We start from the raw sequence: 15,286 nt of genomic DNA on the forward strand, positions 1-15,286 counted from the left end.
GGAGGGGAATTCCTTCTGTAAAAAGAAGAGGGAGTGAGTTTTTCAGATTCTGTGAGCACCTACTTTGCTTTGAATATTGTGCATAATCTCTCCCTCTCTCTCTCTCTCTCTCTCACACACACACACATGCACATGCACACACATCTATCATTAAATCTAAAAAGGTGTGGGATAATGTTACGAACCAAGTTTATGAGGTAATGCACAGTGAACGGAAGAATGTCAGTCTACCGTCTCAACAGACAGGGAATTTTTTTTTTTTTAAATAATAGTTGCAAAGACTAGTAACTAAAGGATCTGATGTAATGAGATACAGCTGGGCTTTGGGAAATTTCATCAACCATTTGATTTCAAGTGATTTCATTCTGTCCTTAACTCGCAGCATTGGGCTTTGATATTGAAATAGGAATAGAACATTGAATCAGATAGTTTTCCTTCTAGTACTTGCCATTTCAAAGAATTTTGCATTATTATTGCATCCCCAGGAAGCAGGTAGGATTAATATCCTTATAAAGTGCTTTGGTTTTCTATTGTTAGAGTATGAGAAATCCTAAAATGATAAATGACTTGGACGTTAGCATAGAGCAAATCTGGGCCAGAACAGTGTTTAACAGATTTATTAGTTTCCAGGATTATAGTCACTCAACTGATCTATTTTCCTCTTCAGTTTCCTGGGGTATTACACTTTGGGTTCTGTATGGTTGAAGTTAAAGTCTGCTGAGGCTATTTTACCCAGAGTGAGAAATTTCAAGTTCTAATCCCCATTGTAACTCTTTATAATAACACTAACATTTCTGGAATTCACTTCGTAATCTGTAAAATGAAATAATTAAAATTAATTTGACTAAAGTTAGGGGACTGTTTCAGATGACTTCTCAACCTTAGGTTAAAAAATTTTTTTTAATGTTTATTTTTTAGAGCAGAATGTGAGTGGGGGACGGGCAGAGAGAGAGAGAGAGGGGGAGACACAAAATCCTAAGCAGGCTCCAGGCTCTGAGCTGTCAGCACAGCGTCCAACATAGGGCTCGAACTCACACACAGTGAGACCATGACCCGAACTGAAGTCGGATGCTTCACTGACTGAGCCACCCAGCGTCCCTAACCTTAGGGTTTTTTAATCAATGTTGCTTATTCAGGTAGAAAAGAACATGCTCCAGATATGGCACCTCCCAGAGACGTGAAATTGACAAAGTGTTGATGTTCATATTCTTCTCAACAGCACCTTTTTACTTAAATAGGCAAAGCAATGAATCCCTTTTACAAACAGGACACAAAGTCACTGAATGAATCCCCTATTCCTATATTCCTACTCCTCTGGTACCATAGCTCCTTAATTCCCTTCTTAATTCCTTCCTTCATGAAAATGCTGGGACACTATTCATTTTTTAGTTTATTAATAGTATTTCTCAAGCATTTAACTTTGTTATTTTTATGCTTTACATACAAGACTATGTACCTAATTTTAGATTGGAACTATAAATTCCAAATGAAACATCTTTATAGAGTTAATGACAACAACAAAACAACCATACTCACAATATTAACTAATTCATCAAACACTTAGTGCTGTAGGTGGAACTTATGTCAGCTTATTTAATTCTCCTAACAGCTTTATGAGGTAGAATCCACAATAATCTCCTCTCCTTGGGCAAAGCAACAAAAGTACACTGATTTTAGTAACTTGCCTATAGTCACAAAACTAGTTATGGTCAGAGCTAGGATATGAAAAACTTTTTAAAACTTTTTAAAAAATACTTATTTATTTATTTATTTATTTATTTATTTATTTATTTATTTATTTAAAAGAGAGAGAGAGAGAGAGAGAGAGCATGAGCAGAGGAGTGGGGGGGAGGGAGAATGAATCTTAAACAGGCTCCACGCTCTCAGTACGGGGCCCAGCACAGGGCTCCATCCTATGACTCTGGGATCATGACGTGAGCAGAAATCAAGAGTTGGATGCTCAACCAACTAAGCTACCCAGGCGCTCCTGGAAAACTGGTTTTAAAACCCAAGTTCTTGGTCACTATACTAAATTGTCAAGCTATACATCCTAAATACCACAAACATTCTAAGCCATGTTCATATGGACATATAACTTACACAAAGGAATAGAAATACAGGATATAGGCATATGCTTTAGAAGCATATTTTATAAATGTGCAGAAGGAAATTATATTTAGGGCAAATGCATATCAAGGGTGGGATTTCCTATGGTTTGGGCTTCACAGTGAGAGTTGATAAGAGTTTTATGTTCTTTCCTGATTGATAAAAGAATGTTGAAATTCCAAGAATTGTACCCCATTTTCTTCCAAGAATTGCCCCATTTTCTTCAAGAGCCAACTGCTTTACATACATCAAATTCCAACTGAATAGAAAAGCAACACCTACTTTTGATAGCTGTCCTCTGTGAAAAGCAAAGTAGAATCAATCCAACTATAGCTTTTTTTTTTTTTTGGAGGAGGGAGGAGGAGGAGGGAGAGAGAGAGGAAGAGAGAGAGAGAGAGAGAGAGAGAGAGAGAGAGAGAGAGAGAGAGAATCTTAAGCAGGCTCCACACTCAGCAGCATGGAGCCCAGTGTGGGGCTAGATCTCATGACTGAGATCATGACCTGAGCCGAAATCAAGAGTTGGACACTTAATTGACTGAGCCACGCAGGTACCCCAACTATTGTTCTTTAGGAATCATTTCCTTGGGAAAGCCTTCCAGGATTCTTCTAGTCTGAGGTAGATGTCCCTCCCATGGCCTCATAGGCTGACTTCTGCTGGACTCAGAACACTTCAGTAATTGTCTGTGAGCTTGTCTGTTTCCTTCACTGGTCTGACAGACCTTGGAGAGCAGGAGTTGTGTCTTCATGTTTGCAGCTATCTGCTTTGCAGATGCTTTGTCCATAACAGGCATTTAATAAATATTTATTAAAATGAAATAAAGGTGTGTTGAAATTCGTTTGGAAACTCCTGGAGTTCCAAGAACTCCTGTTATTTCTGTATTCTAGCCATGTCTAATTTTCAATGTTTCTATGGAGTATCTACTTTATGCAGGATAGTATCTGTTATCTATCTACCTAGCATATTTGTATATTGTAGATATTTAATATGTGTTGTCAATTGAATTATATTGGAATAGGTTTTTCAAATGTATTGGAGAATTGGAAATAGTTCAGTTATTTTAGGCTAGGCTATGTTGTAGTAACAAACATGCCTTTAAATGTTAGTGACTTATCACATAAAAATTTATTTCTCAGTCATGCATAATGCACCACAGATCTGGTAATTCTACAGAGCAGCTCCTTTTCAAATGGTGACTCCAAGGTCCAGGCCTATAATATCCCGTAGCTCTGCCATCTAAAACAGGAGGCTTCCAAGTCCCCATAGTAGGAAAAGAGAGCCATGCACTGGTTCCCAAATACTTTGGTTTAGAACTGACACACCTTACTTCTGCTCACAGCCCTTTGGCCAAATCTAGTGATTTGCAAGAGGACAGGGAAATGTGGAAGAGAACAGCAGGAAATGACTCTGCCATAGAGGGAGAAAGAGCAAAGTAGGATCCAATGATCAATATTTACATTTAGTTTTCCGTCTGATGTGTTCATTAAAAAAACGGGAATTCGTGACCTAAAGATCTTGAATACCTGCCGCCACCTCCCCGCCCTCTTTTTTTTTTTTTTTTCAGGAAGGCAAACAGGGTGCAGTTGGGTCCCACAGTGTGGGCTATGGAACTTAGGAGGTGTAGGGGGAGTAAGTGCAGGTCCCCATGTAAGGGCAATGTACTGGAGCAGGCTGATCATCAGCGGCCCTTCAGACATAGGCAGAATCAGGCTGGAGGCAAACTGACCTGGCCTGGCGTACACGTCCTAACCTATTCTCGCGGGACCTCAGGAGTTCCCACGGGAAATTAGCAGGAGAGAGCTGGGATGAGAAAAACCTGGGCGCCCAGGGGACTGGCGGGCTCTCCTCCGAGACTCGATCCAAAGGAATCTGGCTCATTCCATTTCTCACACAAAACCCAATCCTCGTGGCCTCGCTCCCTCAACCCAGAGTCACAGTGCAGCGGTGCCTCGCCTCAGAGCCCCGGAAAGGTGCATGCGAACGGGGTGTGGCCCAAAAGCCAAGGAACGGAGGGATGACTGAGGCCTGAACTGGGGAGTGAATTGCGCATGCCTGGGCCGCAAAACCTTGCGAATCCGGAAAGGCCCTGGCAGCTCTGTGGGCGCAGGTTGCCGGGTCTTGGACAGCAGCAGCCCCGAAGTGCCGCTCCATCGCACATCCCTGGTGCCAGTTATTCCACCAGGAAGCTGCGAGGTGTCTAAAATTCATCCCAGGAAACCATTGCTGCCTGTTCCTTGAAGCTTTCCCCTGAATAGCATGCCTCAGAGCATTCTTCTCTCTTTCTGACCCAGCACATCTATCAGCACACTGTGATGGGGAAGATGGCTTTTTCACCCAACCCCTTCACGAGGGGATTGAACAATGCAGTTGTCAGTGAGAGGCGGCCCTCTGCAGTATAAAAACGGGTATGGCTTATTCATTTTATAACTGGAAATTCGGAAAGTCATGGGTATGTAACGTACAGCATGGTGACTGAAGTTAATAATACTGTATTGCATATTTGAAAGTACCTGGGGAAGTGGGTCTTGAAAGTTTTCATCACAAGGAAAAAAACATTGTAACTATGTATGGCGATGGATGTTAACTGGATTTGCGGTGCTCATTTAGCAATATATACAAATAGGGAATCATTGCATTATACCCCTGAAACTAATGTTATGTCAATTGTACCTCATTAAAAAGGGTATTGTATGTTATAATTGACAAATATCTAATTCATTAATTGTCACTTAATCGTTAATTAATACTCCTTTAATCGATAGCATCCAAATTAATAGTTTTTTGAATGAGTTAGCAAATGAAAGAGACAAATACCAGTTAGAAGATTTTCAGCTCAAAAGCTGTTCTTTAATGATAAATATCAGGAAATCAGTAGCTGTTACTCTTATTAGTTCTGAGCCCCTGATGAGGTCTCCGTCCAAGCAGCGATGTGTGACCTCTCTTCTGTTTTCGAAGTCTGGGGAGATTTGGGCAAAAAGAGGCTGGTGATGGACAAGTGTGGTGATGGACCATAGCTTGGTCACTGCTTCTCATCTCAAGAAAAGTGACCTGCCTTCCTTTTATGTACTCGAGAATATTGCTAGTGAAAGCATCTGATCACAGATTTAACTTTCTCATTTGGAGTGCTGAGAGGTGAACTTCTGCAGTTCTTGGGTAGAGATATTAAAACAGAAAGCACACAACAAAGCTCTTATGATAGAGTGTAAGATACAAGAACACCTAAGCTCTAGTCATTTTTATTTGTTGTATCTTATATCAGTTATCTCATAGACCTGGCATAGCCTAGGCCTTCATACATCATGCTTTTGTAGAGACAGCTTCCTCAATCTGTATGTTCACAGCTAAAGGAAACATTGTAGCATAGCAAATGGCCAAGAAAGTAACCTTATCCTGTGTCTTTTGTATTGTCAGAGTTTCCCCAGAGGTCATGGGGAAGTAAGGGCATTCATCAAGACATTTAATTACCAAGCACACAGGGCTGAGCTCCATTTCTCAGGTTCTCAGTGGGGTCGTGCCCCTGAAATGGGAGCAGCAATGGCAGTTAGGAAAGGGTGTGCCTGTTTCTCCCTTCGGTGCTGCGGTAAGGGAAGGGGTTGGCAGATGAGACAGTCTGGATTCTTGAGTCACCTTGTGGAGGAGCTGCAGGCAGTTGAATCTCCAGGTCTCTGTCAGACTCTGGTGTTGATGAGAAATAAACTTCCGCTGTGTTAAGACTCTGAGGTTTCAGGGCTAATTGATCACAGCATAGTACAGGCTAGCCTGCTGATTCAGACATGATCTATGCATATCGGACATGCAGATGCACAAAGTTTAAGAGATGTAAGAGTCCTGACAGTCTCCTTTGCCAGAGGCAACCACTGTTCCTGGTTTCTTACCTATCTTTCAAAGATAAGTTATGTGCTAATAACAAAAAAAGTAATAACTGTGGTAATGGCAGCAAACATTTAGTAAGAGCTTGCTGTGACAATTGACCCTAAAAGTTATTCTTCAACCCCAATGGAAAGTAATCTAGGTGAGCAGTATGTGTGTGTGGTGAAGGGAGTCTTTGTTCCAGTGAGTCATTAAAGGACCCCAACTAAAAGAGGCTTTGCAGTCTTTCATATGTGTCATTGAGACTGACCTGGCCATTAATATCTGCCTGGCAAAAGGGCAAAGAGCATAAAGGATAGCATGTGAGAGGCTTTTATAGGCCAGGTCTGCCAATCATTGACTAGAGTTCAGTCGTGTCCCCACACCTTAGTGCAAAAGAGGCTGGCAGATATGGTTTATTGTGCCCACAGATGAAGAGGAACTGTGTTTGGCCATCAGCGAGCCGTCTTTGCCTTACTAATGTGTTCATCCAACAGTTCTATGAACTAGGGGCTACTATTATGCCCACTTTACAGATTCATAAACTATTATGCCTACGGCTAGTAAGTGGCAGAGCCTAGAAATGTCTGACACTAGAGCTGGGCTTAGCCACTGTACTTATCCTTTCTTTATATAGAGTAGTATATTATGCACACAGTTTTCTGTTTGTAACTGTTTTTTCCCCTTAAGGATATTTAGTTGAGATTATTTAATGCTAGTATATATAAGGCTGTTTATTTATTTATTTTTTGATAGCTGTATACTGTTTACATAAATGAGTCATGATATAAGTACAGTTATGATGAAGATTGTTTCCATTTTTCCCCATTTCAAGCAGTGTTGCAGTGAATATGCTCAAAAGTTTATGTTTGCACACATGTGCATGTATATGGAGAATACTTCCTAGAAGTAAAATTGCTCATCTAGAATGGTATATGTATATTTACTTTTACAGATGTTTTCAAATTTCCCTATGGTTGGAATATCTTTTATATAAAAAGAATACAGTTTACATTTCCATCAACAAAGTATGAAAATATATATTTCTCCATAGTTATACTGCACGAATTTTTCCGCTTTTTGCTATTTGCTAAATTATAAGTAAAAATGGTATTTGATACTAGCTTTTCTTCTATCTCATAACTTTTATTGCTTTGTAATATTTAAGAATACAATGGAAGAAAATGGACAGATTCTTTAGATTGAGGATCCACAGAATACTCTTCTAGGAAAAAAATAGGTATTAAGTGTTATCATTTAGCCAACTCTCATTTATTTTGCAGTAATTGTAACAACATCTCATTTTTCAAGAAAACAATCTTAAGAGAAATGTCAGTAATTTTTCTATGAAAATGGTAAAACCAAACCATAATTTAAAATTGTCTGTCACTTTGGGGATGGCAGCATCCCCTAGTGCCGTAAGAACTTTTCAGAAGGCAGATTGCTCTAAGCACATTTCCATTATGCACAAAATGCACTTCTTCTTTGCTGTGTTGCCTGAGGTAGAATTGTATTTCTACCCAGGTAGAATTGTATTTCTAATGTGCAGTGAGTTATACTGAAGCCACTGCAGTATTCCCTGCTGCATAGGTCCTGGGGTGTGGTGAGATTGAGGAGTGCCTCTTCCTGTTCCAGTACTTTTTTATTTTTTTTAATTTTGTAATGAACAGCAGTATTTATTGAGCTTTACCGTGTGAAGCTTGTGCTTGGTTCTTAGCCATGCAACACAGTGTGATAAATACCACAAAAAAATGCAAAGATGTATAAGCAGCATATAAATTAGCAACATTTCTTTGTTATGAGTGTATTTTTCTGATTATTTGTCATTTGTTTGCTTTTGAAGGAATCCCAGCATTAAAAAGCCTTTTGTAGTAGTACAAAAAAAATTCAACATTAATTTTTGGCAAAGAGATCATTGGAATTTCACTTTAGAATGGAAATAATGACATCTGAAAACCTTAAGTTTTTAATGATGTTTTGATTTCTTAATCAGATATCAAAACAAAGATCATTTAATTAGATCATCTTTAGATTTTATATATGCATATATTTAATTTTTTATTGAAGTATCATTGACATGCAACGTCCTATTAGTTTCAGATGTACATCATGGCAATTTGATATTTTTATAGATATGAAATGATCCCCACAATAAGTGTAGTTACTGTATGTCACTATACAAAGTTATGACAATATTATTGACTATATTCCCTATGCTGTATATTACATCTCCATGAATTATATTTTATACCTGAAAGTTTGTGCCTCTTAATCCTCTTCTCCTATTTTTCTCATTCCCATGAGTGCTTCTAGCTCTGGTAACCAGCAGTTTGTTTCCTGTATCTATGAGCCTCTTTCTGTTTTGTTTGTTCATTTGTTTTTTAGAGTCTACATGTGAGTGAAATCATGATATTTGTCTTTGTCTGTCTGATTTATTTCACCTAGCAAATACCCTCTAGGCCCATCCACGTTGCTAAATGGGAAGATTTCATTTTTTTTTTTTTACAGCTGAATAATATTCCATTGTATGTATGTATGTGTGTGTGTTTATAAATATACATATATGTATATGTATTGTTTATCCATTTATGTATGGATGGATACATGGACACTTAAGTTGCTTGCATATCTTGACTGTGTATATAATACTGTGATGAACATAGGGGTGTATATATCTCTTTGTTTTTTGTTTTATACATGTTTATTTGTTTTGAGAGGGAGAGTGTGTGTATGTGCATGTGCACGAGCAGGGCACGAGCAGAGAGAGGGAGAGAGAGAATCCAAAGCAGGGTCTGCATCATCAGCACAGAGCCCTAGGTGAGGCTCGACCTCCTGTGAGATCATGACCTGACTGGAAACCAAGAGTGAAATGCTTAACTGACTGAGCTAGCCAGGTGCCCCTTGAGTGGTTCTTAATAAAGAAGCCTATTGTTATTGTTGTAGAGATCATGTATTAATACAGAATTAATATCTATCCACCCAAGAATAGGTTATATCTTTTAATTTATTAAGTGTCTCTAGTTTCTTCAGTTGCATTTTATTTTATTAAAAATTTTTTTTAATGTTTATTTTGTTTTTGAGAGAAAGAGAGAGAGAGAGAGAGTGGGGGAGGGGCAGAGAGAGAGGGAGACAGAGATCAGAGGCAGGCTCCAGGCTCTGAGCTGTTAGAACAGAGCCTGACATGGGGCTCAAACTCAGGAACTGCGAGATCATGACCTGAGCCCAAGTCGGATGCTTAACCGACTGAGCCGCCCAGGTGCCCCTATGTTTTATTTTATTTTTCTAATGTTTATTTATTTTTGAGAGGGAGAGACAGAGCACGAACAGGGGAGGGGGAGAGAGAGCAGAGACACAGAATCTGAAGCAGGCTTCAGGTTCTGAACTGTCAGCACAAAGCCCACCGGAGGGCTCGAACCCACAAACTATGAGATCATGACCTGAGTCAAAGTCGGATGCTGAACCAATTGAGCTACCCAGGCACCCCTCTTTAGTTGCATTTTAATGTTTTCTTCATCTAAACTTCTTTTGAAGCATATTAGATATTTTTTCTCTTTGTTTTGTTATTTTTCCATTATATTTTTGATTGGTTATTATTTTTACACAGAAAGCTCCTTACTTTTGTATCTAAGTTTTGTCCCAGCCATGTAAGAATGATTATTATTAAGAGGCTGTGAATGTAATGTAAGATTACATGGGTCAGTGCCAGATGAGTCCCAGCTCTATCACTTACTGGCTGTTATTGTGAGGATTGCAGATAATCTATGAAAAATGCTTAGAATAGTGCTTCATCAGTTTAACCACTTTTCTTAGTTAGATATTGGTATAGAGGTTAGCTTGCTTCTCGCTTGCTTTGGATGCTTTCTTGTTTCTATACTTGGGAAAAGTTTTAAGATGAATAGGACACATTTTCTTCCATGGTGGGGAACTCTACTTTCATTGGTCAATTTGTTTGGTACTCCAAATCTCCTTTGATAGAATAATGATTATACTAATTTCGTAAATGTTATATTCTACTCAGAGTGGTTAAAAAGGTATCTGAACCAAAATTTAAATCCAGATTTCCCTACTCTAAAGCCAAAGTCAAGATTTAAACATGGCCATATAGTAAAAGATTTATTTGAAAATATATGCCTTTTTAATCACAAAATTTATTCTTACACTTCCACGTTCATTTACTCGTGGAATGTTTTTCTATAACATGCTTTAATATAAAATGTGCTTTAATTACACAAGTTCGGTTTATGGGAAGGTCTTAACTGTGGCTCCAAAGGGAGAAAAAAATGAGTAAAAATAGGACTACTGATTTTGACACTTCAAAAAAAATCTTTTCCTCTTTTGTATCTTTCCCATCCTCTATCCCTATTACTATTCATTGTAGCCCATATAATAATACCTGACCTGGGTTACTACAACAGCCTATAAAATGGTCTCTTCATCTCTAATCTTATCTTCCTTAAAGCATTCTCTGCACTGTCGCTGCAGCCATATATTACCAGTATTAACCACATTTCCCCCTTTAGCCAAGTTAGAGCTCATTAGGGCAGCTTCAAGGCTCTCCTCACCTACGTTTCTTACCTCTCCAGCCAAGAATCTCACTAGAATGCTCAAGCAATACCAAATGCTCCAAGTTCTCTTGAGCACACAAAAGTGCTTTTTCATCTTTGTGAATGTGACCCCTCATTGCCCTCCTACCTTCTTCTTCCCCAGTAATGAGCACTGTGCTTCATATACCCAAAGTTCTCAGTAGATGTGTTTCCTGAAAGAATAAACAAATGTTTCTGCTCTTCTTTTTCACAGATCTTTCAGAAAAGAAGTGTTTATTGTGGAAAAGCTTGAGAAGTTTAGTTACACACCAGGAGTCCTGGCTTTTACCAGGATTCTGTCTTTTGACCCACTGTTGGACTCTGGACATGTATCTGTGGGTTTGGGCATATAAGTGTCCAAGCAGATTTTGGGACTGAGACAACTCACTGTTGGGGTAAAATTAGGAGAGCACTGAATAGGCAGGAAAGCTTTAAATAATATTTTCTTCAAGTCTTACAACCTCCTACAGAGTGGGAATTAATATTTGTATAATACCAATGGAGAACAGTGACACAAATAAATGATATCCAAGGGGAAGGAGAAAAATGCTTCTTATGCAGGGGCCTGAGGAAGGAGGAGGAGAAAAGCCAAAAGTCAGAGTGTCTTCATTCCTGAACCTCTCCCCCACACCCCCTCCACAATCAAATCTTTGGGAAGGAGGCAAAGGGTAGGGAAAGCCAGAGAGATTTGGAGTGTCTGGAACAAGGAACCTTCCTTGTTTCTCATGGCATAGCCTGGAGAAACTGCAAGTCTCTTAATGAAGTCAAACCTTCAGTATATTCAGCATGCATAGCTGCCAGCTGTGGTTGCTTTGAAATGTCTGAAGAAGAGGTCTAGGCAAATCAGCTTGTGCTAGCAGGTTCCTGTGGCTTGTGTGTGTCATCCTGGGAGTGGACCTTTCTCATAGTGCTTGTGGGGTATGCATAAATGCTAAGAGGACTGCAAGAGCCATAGAGTCAGGACAAGGAGGCTGCCACATGTGGGGACTGACCGTGTGGCTGGAGTCTGGAGGAGGGCCTATCCCTTTCAACACTGGGTGCAAGTTGGAAATGGACGGGACCAATCTCACATTAGCAGGATGATGAGCCAGTTGGGACAAGCTAGACCAGAGCACATTATTGCCAAAACGTCTCTGCCTCAAGTCTGCAAGAACTTAGAAAGTCCCTGGCTAAGAGGTCATCAGAAGGAAGGAGGAACAAAGATGTAATTTACTGAGATTAAATCCTGAAGCGACTGAGATAATAGCTGAAAAGTAGATAATAGCTGAAAACTGAGAGAGACTCAGTTCTGATCATTGATGAGTTGAAGATGGTTATTACTGTTCAGTGGGCTCAAAAGCAAGATGAGATTTGTTGTTGAAAGTAGTTCCCCCCTTTTTTTTTTTTTGCACATTTGAATGGTGGCATGTGTCATCAACCACACTATATTTTTTAATCATTCAGTCATTCAACAACTATTTATTGGTCACCTACTACATATAGTCATGCTTTTTTTTAAAAAAAATATTTTATTTTTCAGGGAGAGTGCAAGCGGGGGAGGGCTAGAGAGAGGGTGACAGAGGATCTGAAGTGGGCTCCGTGGTGACAGGCTAACAGCAGTGAGCCCGATGTGGGGCTTGAACTTACAAACAGCGAGATCATGACCTGAGCCACCCAGGTGCCCCAACTATATTCTGTAATTCTGCTCATAACTCTTGTTGATGTTTCAAAGCCCTTTTTGAAACAACTCTTTCTGTGACTGTATGCTTTCTTGGAGACTCACGTAGGCCTCCTAAAGGCCAGCTCCTGAAACCCAGCCCTACTTTTCCTTACATCAGAGGTTTCTTATTCTTCATGATTCCCCATTTAGTGTTGTTTTCCTGGGAATTTCCATTATTATTTTTCAAGTAATGGTCTTACACATACCACAGAAGATGTGGTATGCCTATGTATGTAAATATCTGTGATATAAATCTGAAATTTTTATTAAGTCATAAACACTGATTCTCCTTGCATTAGCTCTGTGGCAATCCTGCCTTTTCTCCTGGATGTTAAGTTTGATGCAGTGGATGGAGGCTTTTGATAGTATAACTGAAAGCTGGCAAAGGAAAAGCTTCTGCTTCAGCAGAATAAGGTTGAAGAGGTATGCTGCAGTAGGTTATTTCTCCCACTACAGGATGGCTTGGTTGTTTTTTGGATATCCTATTTGAAGGTCACACCACCATGGGGAATTCAAAGCATCCTTTATGCCTAAGCAGTGAGAGAGCCAGAGAGAGAAGGGACTGATTGAAATCCCTCTCTGGAGGCCAACTAGAAGAGAACAAAGGGGTAGGATTGGGGTGTGGGGGTGTAGGGTTAAAAGGAGGGAATGGCAGTGAGGAGCAGAGGGAGTTCCTGGAGGGCTCTGATGGAGAGTCTCTTCTGGTCGGAGAGGGCTTGCATGCTATCCTCCAAGAGACCAGTTGGACTATGACTCCTTTGCAGGAAACCTCCTAGATCTCTGCCCCCGCTGTAGACTAAATTGTTTGAACCGACAGTAAGTAACTAACTGGATGCTTTTTAAGATTCCAGCTATGGGCACCTGGGTCGCTCAGTTGGTTAAGTATCTGACTTTGGCTCAGGTCACAATCTTGTGGTTCATGAGTTCGAGCCTGGCGTTGGGCTCTGTGCTGACAGCTTAGAGCCTGGAGCTTACTTTGGATTCTATGTCTCCCTCTCTCTGCCCCTCCCCTGCTCTCTCTCTCTGTCTCAGTCTATCTCTCTCTCAAAAATAAATGAACATTAAAAAAATTTAAAAAATAAAAAGATTCTGCATATGTGCTTCATGGACTACATAGGTTGTAAGATGGTCTTTCCTTCCCTCTCCCTAGCTGATGCCCTGACTCCTTCAGGGTAGAAGGCAGTATGGTGAAAAGTCCTCCGTGGGGCCCCATAACATGGTAGTAGAAATGACATTTTGTTTGCTGAATGTGCTGCTCTTCCCTTCCACAGTAAGGGGGTTTGTATCCAGGTAATGCTGTGGGGAGCAGAAGAGTAATAACCACAGTATGGTTTTAAATTCAGTTCAAGAAATTGGCTTCCTCCTCACCCATCTTCCCCTGTCTTATGTTAAGCGTTTGTAGTTGCTTCAGGCTTCAGAATTGTCATTTCATCAAATTATACTTTCATATATTATTATACAATACATAACAATATATTGCCATGCCAAAACTATTTTATTGTTATAGACGTTATGGATATAGAAAGAAAAAAAACAATAGAATAAAATAAAATCATCTGAAACATTTCAATTCCAACTTCTTGTTTTTTACATGAGATGATGGAACATTGAGGCAAATTCTTTTCTTGTCAATATAAAGTGTAAGTTTCCTAGGACAGTTTTTCTATTTCTTGATTGTGGGATCTATAGTGAGTGTTGTAACCTAGTCCTGCAAAAATACTGTGACAAAAAAAAATCTGAACACACAGATATTTGGGGGGAAACAGGGTACTTTCTACTAAAGACCTGCTATTGGCCTCTGCTTAATATTCTTTAAGGTTTCATTGGAGGTGGAATCTTAATTCAGTTTGAGAATCTTAATTCAGTCTTTTTCTGATTGCATAGACAGAAATTCATGCATAGCCCCTACCATCTTCCCACAGCTACAAGTCTCCTGTTGCTTTTCCCCCCCTTTTTTCCCCTTTCATTTCTCCTTTTATTAATATTTCTTGATAGTGAATTATTTTATTTTAATATTATTTTAAAATATTTATTTTTGAGAGAGAGACAGAGCACGAGTGGGGGAGGGGCAGAGAGAGAGAGAGGGAGACACAGAATCCAAAGCAGGTTCCAGTCTCTGAGCTGTCAGCGCAGAGCCCAATGTGGGGCTCAGACTCATGAACCACAAGATCATGACCTGAACTGAAGTTGGCCGCTTAACCTACTGAGCCACCCAAGCGCCCCGATAGTGAATTATTTTAAAATAGTCACTGTGGTAACTGTCATCCAAACCAAAAGACAGAACCATGCCTGCCATCCCAGAAACCCTTTGGTGAGGCCCTTCACAGTTACAAACACTCCCTTCTGTCATATTAACTATTATCTTGACTTTTATAGTAATTATGTCCTTGTATATATACATTTTTTACCAACAGTGCATCTTTATACATTGTATCTTAGTCTTTTGCATTAAAAAATGATGTCTTTAGATTCTCTTTTAATCTACAGTTTTTCTCCCCACCCCTGTCTCATCCCTTTCTTTTACTTAAAATTTTCTTGTTAAAGGACCTAGATAATCTGAAGTGTCAAGTTTCCTATTGTCTAGATTTTATTAACTATATATACTTGGCTAAGTTAACACGTTCTATTCTCCTCTCTATTTTCTGAAAATGTGCCACAGGATTCAGAGGGTTGGTCATACTCATGTTTAACATTTTAGCAAGTCAGTAGAACGTACATATGTCTGATTGTCTCTTTTTGTTATCAGGCATTGAATGGGGGGTGGTTGCAAATGAAGATAATCCATCATTTAAAAAATTGTAATCTGAAATATTTTATAAATAGACACTTGCTCTTATCTATTATTTGTTTATCCAGTGGTCTAGTCATGTAGGAAAGGCAGAATAAATGCTTCTTTCTTTCTCTTTATTTACATCCTTTGAAGATGATCATTTAATTTTTAATTTAAATGTAAATGAATGGATTTATGCATATTTGTTGATTTCAATCCATGGGAATTATTTCCCTTATTGAAGCCAAATTGTCCCATCTTTGACCAGTGGAAACTTCATA

This window comes from Acinonyx jubatus, chromosome A1 (assembly GCF_027475565.1).
Source record: "Acinonyx jubatus isolate Ajub_Pintada_27869175 chromosome A1, VMU_Ajub_asm_v1.0, whole genome shotgun sequence".
In the NCBI taxonomy this organism is placed as follows: Eukaryota; Metazoa; Chordata; class Mammalia; order Carnivora; family Felidae; genus Acinonyx; species Acinonyx jubatus.